The sequence below is a fragment of the Zingiber officinale genome, chromosome 1B (genome assembly GCF_018446385.1).
Source record: "Zingiber officinale cultivar Zhangliang chromosome 1B, Zo_v1.1, whole genome shotgun sequence".
Classification (NCBI taxonomy): domain Eukaryota; kingdom Viridiplantae; phylum Streptophyta; class Magnoliopsida; order Zingiberales; family Zingiberaceae; genus Zingiber; species Zingiber officinale.
In genome coordinates this window covers 136073935-136084435 of record NC_055986.1, presented here as the reverse complement: position 1 = coordinate 136084435, position 10501 = coordinate 136073935, and positions in this window count along the sequence as shown.

The following is a 10501-nucleotide window of genomic DNA, read 5'->3' as shown; positions in this document are numbered from 1 at the left end:
CTGATGAAGATTGTTGTAGAATTCAGATACTAGGTCATAGTTGATGTCCCTTTCTAGGTAGACTAACGAGTCAAGTTTATAATATGCCAGGGTTTCAGATACAGAGGGAAAAAACTCATCCATGTACTTTCGATCCACAGATCGACATGGGAGTAGCTTGAATGTCCTCTGTTGAAACGCTTGTTCAAACTGTCGGTTCGGGAATCTCGAAGAAGAGGAAGGTTGAGGTTGGGAGGGTGCCTAGGACTTGGATTTCTCAGCAGATGACTTAGACATACCCTCACCGGCTGATTTCTTCCTAAATAGGTCAAAAATGGGACATGGTCGGGGCAAATGGGAGTCCACGGGAGCCACAGAGTCGAGAACCGAGACAACACACAGAGATACACTGTGAAAAGAAACTAAAATTCCAAAAATGAACAGATTTCGGGGAGAAAGGAAGTTACCTGGGCACCATTTGAGGCTTTCGGAGAAGATGGAGAGAAGAGTCGGGACTGAGGAGTGGTTCGGCTAGGGTTTTTGGCGTGAAATGAGAGGACGAAGGATTGGGGGAAGTTAAAGAGGGTAATCAGATCATAAGATCGGATGGCTGTCCGAACAGGAGAAATCCTGACCGATCAGGGAACGTCCTGATCGGTCAGGGAGTGTCCTGATCGGTCATGGAGACCGATCATGGAGCCTCCTGATCGGGCCTTGGACCGATTAGAGGTGGATCAGAGGTCGCGTGCTAGAGCCTCCTGATCGGTCGTGGAGACCGATCAGGGAACCTCCTGATCGGTCCCCGGACTGATAAGAGGTCGATCAGTAACTAGTGATACGTGCCAGAACCCCTGATCGGTCTGCAGACCGATCAGATATCGAACAGAGAGGTGGAACTCTCCTGATCGGTCGTAGAGACCGATCAGATATCATCCTGATCGGTCCCTGGACCGATCAGTGTCTGATAATCAGTGATTTCAGTCTCTGAAATTCGTATCGAAGGCTCTGAAACTTGGTTCAACAACTTCCAAGTTCAGAACCTAGGATCTGAAGAGCCCACAGATTATATTCAGTGATACCAATGAATATTTCCTAATGATGAGCTCTAATGATTTGGAATTATTTAGGGCTCGAAAGTTTCAGACACTTCATAACAAATGTGTTGAATCTCAAAGTTTCAAAACCAGAGAAGTTTGTTTTGTTTGTTTGCTGAAACTATGATCTATAGTGAACCAAGGTAATAAATCTGACTCAGGCTATCGGTTCAAAATATATCCTTGCTATGAGTAGTTACAAGTTTGTCAAAAATATGTCAAAATTTCTTCACCAACTTGTCCTATTTTCAATCAAAATCAGGAAGGTATCAATCAAGGGTATCAATCAACACATGAACAAGGTTAGATGATTTCTAGACACAGGTTCAACCAAGATTCCTTGGTTGGAATATATGAGTAAGATCTAGGAGCCAAATACACATGAATTATGTAATGGTCTTCCCCATACTCAATTTATGTCTCTTCAACCTAATTATTCAAGGGATGCATGATACATTTTGAATAATTTGGTTGATCCTAGCATCTGACCCCATATTTAGCAACCAAAAACAATTTGTTAAATCTTATAGTTTGTGTGAGATGTCCCCAAGTTGCCCAAATTAATTTCCCAATTTCTTTTGTAGTTTTAGTTGTCCTTATTGATCATGATGAAATCCTAATGGCCTATTGAGCCAAACACATCCCCAATTCTCTCCTTAAATGACTAAATTCATTTTCCTGTTGGGATCCTTTGGATGGCTAGAGAGGGGGGAGTGAATAGCCTCCACCAAAATCTTAATCTTTTCACAAAAATTCTAAGCGAGTTTGTTAGCGCAGCGGAAAATAAGCAAACAAAAAGAAATTATACGAGAAAAGAACCAAGCACCACTAACACAAGATATACGAGGTTCGGGGATAACTTGCCCCTACTCCTCGACGTGTCCGTAAGGTGGACGAGCCCTTGATCTTCGGTAGATCACACCCCGGATGACTCCGGCTAATGAAGCTCTCCTTCTCGGTGGAGAAACCTCTCCACAAAGTCTTCGAACAGATTTAAAATGAAGCACACAAGACTTACAGATCACAGTGGCTCAAAGAAAATCGAAGTAAGCTCACAGCCACGAAGATGATGAAGACAGAGTCCAAGAACACAGCAAGCTCTCAACCGAAACACACAGCTTTTTACTTGCTTCTCGTTAACTTCTTCTTTCCAGCATACACTGCTTCTTATGTCTCTGCATTCGATCAGCCTGCACCGGATCGCTGCCAACCTGCACCGAATCCCTGCTGCAAGCTACGGCGTCGCCAATCGCTTCTCTTCCTCTTCTGATTCTCTGAGCTCACACCAATAGAACCACGGTCTTCACTGATGCCTCTGAGCTCGAACCAATCACCAGGAGTTAAGCCAATCGCTGCCAGAAACACAGCCAATCGCAACCTGTAGCAGTTGCTGCTTCAAATGCATTTGATGCAGAGAAAGCAGTGGAAAGATCCTTTGTCTTATTCCTTTGATGAGGCTTAATTTGAAACTAAGCACTGGTATGGTACCTGCAACCTGTATCTCCAAAAGACTCACAGCAGAAGGTTAAACAGAGATGAGCAAAAAGAAGTGCGAATCAGAAAATATCAGAGAAAGCGCATGCACAATGAACTTAACTGTGGATCGGTCAGCAGACCGATCACAGACCCTTGGACTGATCAGACAACAGCCTGATCGGTCTAAGGCTGGTCTGATCGGTCGTGGTGACCGATCAGATTGTATGTGGATCGGTCCATAGACCGATCCAATGCCCTTTTTCTTCTGTGACATTTTCTCCTGATCGGTCTACAGACCGATCAGATTGCACTCAGTGTGCTACTGAGTGTTTCCTGATCGGTCTACAGACCGATCAGATTACACTCAATGTGCTACTGAGTGTTTCCTGATCGGTCACCAGACCGATCAGAAAATTTAGTCTCACTAGATTGGTCTGCGGACCGATCAGTCATCCAAAGTATCACTGGATCGGTCTGTTGACCGATCCAATGCCTATGTGATACTAGGATTGGTCCGAGAACGAGCTACCGAGCCCTCTCTAACCTAATCCGGTCCAGAGAACGAGCTCCCGAGCCCTCTCTGACCTAGTCCGGAGAACGAGCTGCCGAGCCCTCTCCGACTTCGTCTGGTCCAGAGAACGAGCTACCGAGCCCTCTCTGACCTAGTCCGGAGAACGAGCTACCGAGCCCTCTCTGACCTAGTCTGGAGAACGAGCTACCAAGCCCTCTCTGACTTCAGCCGGTCCAGAGAACGAGCTACCGAGCCCTCTCCGACTTCGTCCGGTCCAGAGAACGAGCTACCGAGCCCTCTCCGACCTAGTCCGGAGAACAAGCTACCGAGCCCTCTCCGACTTCGCGTGCCAAGTTTCCAACTTGGACTTTTCCCTTCCACTTGATCAACCTTGATCATTAATCAAACCGATTTTAATTCACATCTGATACAAACTTAAATCCGTGTCAACATCAAAACAACAGCCAGGTCAGACTGTATCAACAGAAGCCTCCACCTCTAGGATTGAGGGGGAGACACCTTCATTGATACCGGATCAAGAAGAAGGAGAAGCTTCTATATCCGGATCAAGTGGAGAAGAAGATGATGCATCCTCCAAAAATCAAGAGACATCAAATGGAGGATCAAGTGTCATCTCTACACATGAAGGTATAATTATTTCAATTAAAAATAAAAATTATATTATTTGCTTTGAGTGTAGGGAACATGGACATTATAAGAGCAAGTACCCTAAATTAGCCAAGAAGAAGGGTCAAGTGGCACCAAAGGGCAAGGAGAAGCCCAAGGAGACCACCCCCACAACAAAGAAGAGCAAGGAGCACATTGTGAGTTTCTTATGTCATCAAAAAGGACATTATCGGAGCCAATGTCCAAAGGGAAAGAAGGTGGTCAAAGTCAAGGGAGGAAACACAAGTCAAGGGGGAGCTTCCAAAGTAAAACCCAAGGTATCATTTATTGAGTCTACCCCTTTAAATAATAGTAAAAAAGTATGCTAGCTCTAATTTATTTTATTTTAATGCTATTTACCATAAAAATAGAAAGCATGATAGCATTAAGGAAAAACTTGTAGCTCTTCATGATAAAACTACTACACTTGGGATTGGAAGGTAGATAAAAATCTAGGCAAGAAAACTAAGGATCGTAGTTATAAGCCTAAAAATAAAAATGCTCAAGGATTTAATGAAAAACCAAAATCTAGGGATTTATGGCAAGAAAATCAAGTCTTGAGGTCAAGACTTGATAAAATGGAAAAGACCATAAAAATGATGGAAAAATATCCTAAAAGGGAAAAAAGAGCATAAAATAGGTCTAGGAGCACATAAGTCATCCAATGGTCATAGGATTTTGGGATATAAATCTAAAACCAAGAAGGATGTGCCTTCTTATCATAGGGTTCCATATACCTATGGAACAAACCCTAGGTCTAGCGATCAAGTCAAGGATACGAGGGAAGTTATCCCTAGGAGTATCTTTACAACAACAAATGTAACTAAGACTTCTAAGAGGTCTAAGAAAGTCACTAACAAGGTCACAAGGGAAGCAATCCCTAGAGTTGACATAGAAAAAGTGACCAAGACTTCTAAGAAGCCTAACAAGGTCATTAGGAAGGTATCTAGGAAAGTTATCCCTAGTGAATATGTAGAGCATCCAAGGAGCACCAATGGATTTTAGGTTCCTAGAAGTATTTTCTCTACCCCTTAGATGGGTCAGAGAGTGTCAACTCAAATTGGGAAGGTAGTTAAACCAACCTTGATGAAGTTGACACTTGAAGAGCATTTTTAATGTTATTATTAACCTTTGAAAATAAAGTAGATTTTCATTTACTCTTTAAAAAGAGTAAAATGTGCCATAATTTGAAAATTTTGATTTTATCTTAAATTGGCACAAATTGAAAAAACATAAGAAATACCAAGTTGGGGTTTTGGTATTTTCTTAAAGATTTAAAGGAAAATCTAAGCCTTAATTCAAAGTGACTACTCTTTGAAAAAGTAAAGTGTGTCAAACATTAAGGAATATACTTAATTTTAATTGGCACAATTTAATCATGGGTTAAAGAAATGCCAATTTGGATTTTGGCATTTTCATGAGTAGATAAGGGGCAATCTAGGTTAATTTTAGGTTTAGCTAAGGATTTAAGGACACTTAGATAGATAATCTAGGTACTTTATTTAAGCTAAACTACCAGGCTTTGTTTGCCCATCACAAGCTATAACATTATTTTTCCATTCATGCTTTATTATGAAAAATACAAAAATACCATGTCATGTCATCCATACATCATGTAGTTATAGCAAAATTTTCTTTTGAAAAATCATTTATTTTTTATCTATGCTATAACACATCATGCATTATTTTTAATTCCTTGAAATTAAGGACAATGATATTCACTAACAAGTAATATCCTAAGTGGATGTTCATAATCTCAAAATGCCTAAGTAGATATGCATGATCCCTAGTTTAGGGCAAAATCAAACTTTACATCTCACAAAGACTTATAAGGTAACTTGTATGTGTTTTAGTGCACATTAGATATAAGTGAGATATTAGGATGATGAACAAAACTCAAGATGTTGATTTAGTGCATTCTTTTGAGTTTTAGGTTCATTAAAACACATAGTTGTGTGTTTTCCAATCATTGGGAGAGCTAATGTACAAGTCATGTGCATTGAGCCCAAAGAATATAGTTGGATATTGGTTTTGAAAATTATTTTAAAATGCTTTTGGAAAATCTTGGTGAAGGCTATCTTTTGATGGTAATCATCATTGAAAAGTTAGACACAAACTTGAAGAAAAACATTGAAGTTTTTGTAAGTTTTCAAGTTTGTCTCAATCTTTGAAAATAGAAAGTATTTTTATAGAAAACTATTTTTCCTTGATAGTATATACCCTAAGTAATGTCTACATGAATTTTCACGATTTTTAAAATTTTGTAGAATTTTTGGGGAGTTTCTGAAAATCACTAAAATTGAATTTCAGATTTTCAGCCTTCAATCGATCACCCGATCAATTGAAGTGCCTCAATCGATCGGGCGATCGATTGAGAAGGTGTATATCGTGAACAGAAGCTTAATAGATCGATCCACCGATCGATCCACACCTATTGAATCGATCAGTGGATCGATTGGGTCAGGTTAATCGATTCAAAACCTAATTTCAATCGATTGAAGTGCTGATTTCGGCTAGAAAAGCCTAATTTCAGCTGTCCATGTAACCATCCCTAACCCCTTGAAATCCATTTGTATATATTTAGGGGGTGTTTTCATGATGAAAACAAGGATGGATTGGTTAAGGAAGGCTAAGTAGGAGTTTAGGTTGAGGTTTGATTTCATTATTGAATTTTTAAACTTCAAAACTTCTAAATGTAGGTTTCCTAAAGATTTAGGAATTCCAAGTCATTATTGGTGCAATGACAGAGTTTGAAGCATGTCTTTAGGGGGAGTCACTCATTAAGGACATGGAAATTATTTTCCAAAACCTTTGAAGGTGGTTAAACCTTCGTTTAGAAAGACAATTGCTCAAGGTTGAGCGTTGAAAAGCAATGGAGAGTGGATATCTTCATTGAGGGGTTATGGATGTTCTAGGATGAGCGTCATAATGTGGAATAATGTTTAAGGGTGAGCATTGAAACACAATGAAGGGTATGAGACCTTCATTGTTGGATTGGTTAACGCTCAAGGGTGAGCGTTGAAGATAATGAAGGGTATGAGATCTTTATTGTAGTGTTGTGTCCAACAAGTGAAGTTGTAAACAACGGTGACTAACTCTTCAGGGGGAGAGTTATTTTTTATGTGTGCCAATAGGGGGAGAATGTAGGGTTAAGTTAGGCCTTCATTACCTAAAGAGAGAGTTTGCTCTCTAGGAAAGGGAGAGAGTGAAGGAAACCCTCATTCATGCCTTGACATGAAACGAAGTTTGAGGCTATGGGATTAGCTTAACTTAAAAGTATTGTCAAATATCAAAAAGGGGAAGATTGTTGGTGCAATATTCCCTAGGTCAAGGTTGACCTAGTTGACTAAGCTTGAGATGGCTCAAGCTTGAGTTTTGATGTTTGACAATACATGGAGATTGCAGGTGCAATTGTTCATTTGGAGACATTGTTGGTACAATTCTCCTCTGGTCAAGGTTGACCAGTCAGATGGAAAGTCGTGGTGAGTGAAGCTAGACAGTTGGGAAATCCTGGCGAGTGAAGTCAGGTGAAAGACCTAGTGAGTGAAGCTAGGCAGTATGAAAATCCTAGTGAGTAAAGCTAGGTGAAAGTCTTGGTGAGTGAAGCCAGGCAGATGGGAAGTCCTGGTGAGTGAAGCTAGGCAGATGAGAAATCCTAGTGAGTGAAGCTAGGCGGAAGGGAAATCCTGGTGAGTGAAGCCAGCTGAAAGACCTAGTGAGTGAAGCTAGGCAGTATGAAAATCCTAGTGAGTGGAGCTAGGTGAAAGTCCTGGTGAGTGAAGTCAGGCAGATGGAAAGTCCTGGTGAGTGAAGCCAGGCATATGGGAAGTCCTAGTGAGTGAAGCTAGGTAGAAGGGAAGTCCTGGTGAGTGAAGCCAGGCACGTGGAAATCCAGGTGGGTCAAGGTTGACCAGACACCTGGTATTGAGAAGTCCAAGTAGGTCAAAGGATTGACCAGATACTTGGCACGAGGAGAAAAGTCCAAGTGAGTCAAAGGGATTGATCGGACACTTGGTGAGGAAGTCCTAGCAGGTCGAGGGTGATCGGATGCTAGACATGATGTTCCAATATGTCATGGTTGACCGGATGTTGGTTCTAGGGATTTTGGACTTGATTTGACAAGTCTCTAATGGGCAAATCGATCAACCGATCAATTGATTCATGCCCAATCTATCGGTTGATCGATTGGGTGAGGTGCCGCGATAAAACCTCCTCCCAATCAATCAGTGGATCGATTGGGGAGAATCGACAATAGCACAGAAGACCTCTCAATCGATCAGCCGATCGATTGGGAGCCTCTAATCGATCGGGTCGATTGGGAGGCTAGAAAATCGCAATAAACATTGAATCGATCGGACAATCGATTCAAGCGATTTTCAGAGAGCACAGAGGCGCTCTAGATCGATCAACTGATCGATCCAAAGGCTCCCTAATTGATTGAGAGCAATTCAATCAATTGGGATCCGACCGTTAGCGCCGGATAAAGCCGTTGCGAGCGTCTTTTTCAGCAGTTCTTTTATACCTCTTCGTCCGATTCTTCTCCGATCTTCACAGCAACTTCTCCGAGCTCTCATCGCCAGTTCTTGAAGGTTCTTGGAGACAAGTGCTTGTGAACGTCCAAGTCAAGAGGCGATCTACGACAAGAAGAAGAAGCTAGGGTTAGAGTTTCAAGTGTAAATCTTGTAAGATTTCAATTGTATTTGCTTCCCTTTCTTTCTTCTTGTACTGAGAGTATTGTAGGGCTTATCCGCCTTCGGTAGTTACCGTAAAGGAGTGTTTTCATAGTGGAGAGTGCGTGTCGTGTGTGGATCCTTGGATTAGTCACCTATTCTTGACTCTTGAGGTGGATATTAAGTAAATCCTTCGTGTTAGCGTTGTATTTTTGTTTCTTGTATTTCCCGCTGCCTATCATCACCAAGAAGCAAGACGACGAACAAACGACGAGCTATTCATCCCCCCCCCAGCATATTTCGACCCTAACAACCGAGGCAACTAATAATCCAATTTATGAGAAGATGAGACCAAGTTAACTAGTGAGTCATTATATGATGAGGTAGACTTTAATCACATGCAAGAGTCTACTAACTGCCAAGGGCTAATTCCCAAGGACTATTTATTTGAAATAAATTAAAATATAAAAATATAGGTTATATATTCAAAATAAAAATTTAAGCCATAAAAATATCTGAATAATAAAAATCATTTAAAAAATAATTAATTATCAAAACCCCTAAATATAAGACCAACACATAGAAACTAATTTTGTGTTAATCCGAGGTCATTTGATTTATCAATCGATTTTACCTAAAACTAACTTTGATACAAAAGCAAATCGATTCAATTGTTTTTTATTATCAGTCGCCCCTGATTTGCTCGAAACTCCAGCATATAGAGAAATTGATTCGACCGGTATTAAAAATTAGTTGATTGATTTCCGAATAGAAATCGATTCGATTGGTTTTATCGGACAATTGATTAGGAATAAAATGAAAAGTAGATACGTGACTTGGTAATTTTGAAACTACACTACGTGATTTAGTAATTTCGAAAATTTTCCTATGTTGTTCGGTAAAAAATTATTTTTTTTCTTCTAGCCCAGGTGTTCTCTATTTAATTAAGTTTTTTTTAAGTAATTAAGTTTTTTTAAGTTGGCACTAGCTATCCATCACTTAATTAAGTTTGTCTTACCGTTGGAGATTTTGATAATTAATTATTTTTTAAATGGTTTTTATTATTAAGGATATTTTTATGACTTAAATTTTTATTTTGAATATATATAACCTATATTCTTATATTTTAATTCATTTCAAATAAATAGTAGGCTGATTTAATAGTTAGGATTTTTTTAATTAACGTATGTTTGGACTCATATAAAATCTTTTATAATTTTTTTTAATGATTATTAGATATTAAAAAGCATTTAAATTCTTTCCTCAAAAGAGAATTTAAGAAAGGTTCTAATTTTGATTTTTATTCAGTCCCTTTTTATAAATTATACTTTAATTTTCTAAAACACTCACAACACCTAATCCTTTTACATAAAATGACAATTTTAATATATATCTTACTATTTTATTAAAAATCTCCCCCTTTACTAGCTAACTTTGGTGAAACCTAAAATGAGTTTACGTTAATATCTTTTTTGTCTATTCATACTAAAAATAATTCCAAGATTTATTAATAATTCCACAAGCGAAACAATTAGTGATTTAGAGTTCGAGACTCAGCTGCAGCATATTATTATGAATTTTTCTTATCATTAATTTTCTTTGGTTGTTTTATATAAAAAAATATAGTTCTCTTTAGTCTCACATCTTAGAATTGACAACACTATGATCAAAGAAATATCTATAAATATTTTAGGTCAACAATGTTAAAAAATATACTTTTCTTAGTTTTTTTACTAAGATAAATGTAATATTAAATTAAATTAATTTTTTTATAGGGAAGCCGTAAGGATGACACTCGAAAATCCAAACAATTCGAATTTTGTATTTTATCCTAATGACTCTACTAATAACTCTACTTTAATATTTTAATGTTAAAATATTTTAATTAATATAATTTCATTATAAAGGATGTGATTTCGATTTCAATGTATTATATTATCCACGAGGTCGATCTTTAATTTTGTACTTAGGAGGATGGATTTAAGAATTGAGAAAAATTTGTTATAAATTTTTTTAATGATTATTTTATGAAAAAAATGGAATTATCCACTGTTTACTTATTATGGAATGATAGATGGATAGATTTAAAATTTTATTTATGGATC